Raw genomic sequence first — 1,301 nt, 5'->3', positions numbered from 1 at the left:
AAACACCATTTCATTATAGATGAAAAAGGGAGATGGTCTCGAGCCTTCGATTCCTCTCCTCAATTACTTGGATACGAGTAGCCTTACTCGGCCATTCAAGCAATTGTCATCCATTAAAAAAAACTTCTAACCCCCGCCACATCCAAACTATTTTCATAAAGTCAACTTCAGACGCTTGATCCAATTTCAAGTTGTCCCGCTATTATAAAAAGCTTTTCACAATAAAAATGGAAGAAACTGATTAAGTTTAGACTTTCTCTGTTTCGAATGTTAGGATACTGCTGTAGAGCTCAATGTTCAAACATTCGTCTTCCATATTAAAATACAATAATTACCAGAATTAGGTCACTTCTCTTATAGAAGAAAAAGATTGATTGGGTATCGACCTTCTCTTTCTCGATTATTTGGACACTGCTGTAGAGCTCCTTGTCTGATTAATCGTCTTCCGTTAATGAACTTTGACCTAATTTGCCACACATTTTCATAAACAAACTTTTGGATGAAAAAAGAGTGATTGGGCTTAGGCCTCTTCCTTTTCGAGCATCCGAGTACTGCAGTAGAGCTCCCTGCTTAGATGCTTATCTCCGCTTAAAATCAACTCAAACTCATCAAACTTGTTTTCCGCCCTTGTGCGACTCCGAAAACATTTTCAAAAAAAGAGTATGCAACATCCATTTTGATGCGAAACAAACAAAGACTTCAGCCTCCAAGAGCGAGCAACAAGTAAAGGTTTAATCGCTCAAATATGATCCAATCATCGCTCTCTTTAAAAGCAATCCACCCAGTAGTTCTTTTTGGGTAGAACTACGTATGCCTTGAGTTCTTCATAGCACCTGGAGATACGTAGGAGCAGGATTGCGAAATCTTGTCAGGCACATTAATATTAAAACACCCCTAAGTCTTTCCTTTCTTTATTTCTATTTCCTCACCTGATAAGTAGAAGATCGCAAACGATATCACGCTAACACTCTAACACGAAACTAACTATATGGGTCCCATCGAGTACGATGGATGTGAGGGGTGCTAATACCTTCCCCTTGCATAACCGACTCCCGAATCCTATTTGGTTGCGACGACCATTTCTTTTTTAATTTTGTGGGTTTTATCGATATTTCCCCTTGTCCTCTTTGGGAATAAATAAAGTTTGGTGGCGACTCTGTTTTATTTATATTTCGAGCGTTCCCTATGCTCGGGTATTTTTCGCGCCGCGACAGCTGGCGACTCTGCTGGGGAAGAAAATTGCCTAAGCGAGTCAACCCTAATTTAGTTTATTTTCTGCTTGAGTGTTTCTTTTATCTGTT

This window comes from Lathyrus oleraceus, chromosome 6, assembly GCF_024323335.1.
Source record: "Lathyrus oleraceus cultivar Zhongwan6 chromosome 6, CAAS_Psat_ZW6_1.0, whole genome shotgun sequence".
In the NCBI taxonomy this organism is placed as follows: Eukaryota; Viridiplantae; Streptophyta; class Magnoliopsida; order Fabales; family Fabaceae; genus Lathyrus; species Lathyrus oleraceus.
Note: the sequence above shows the minus strand (reverse complement) of the source record.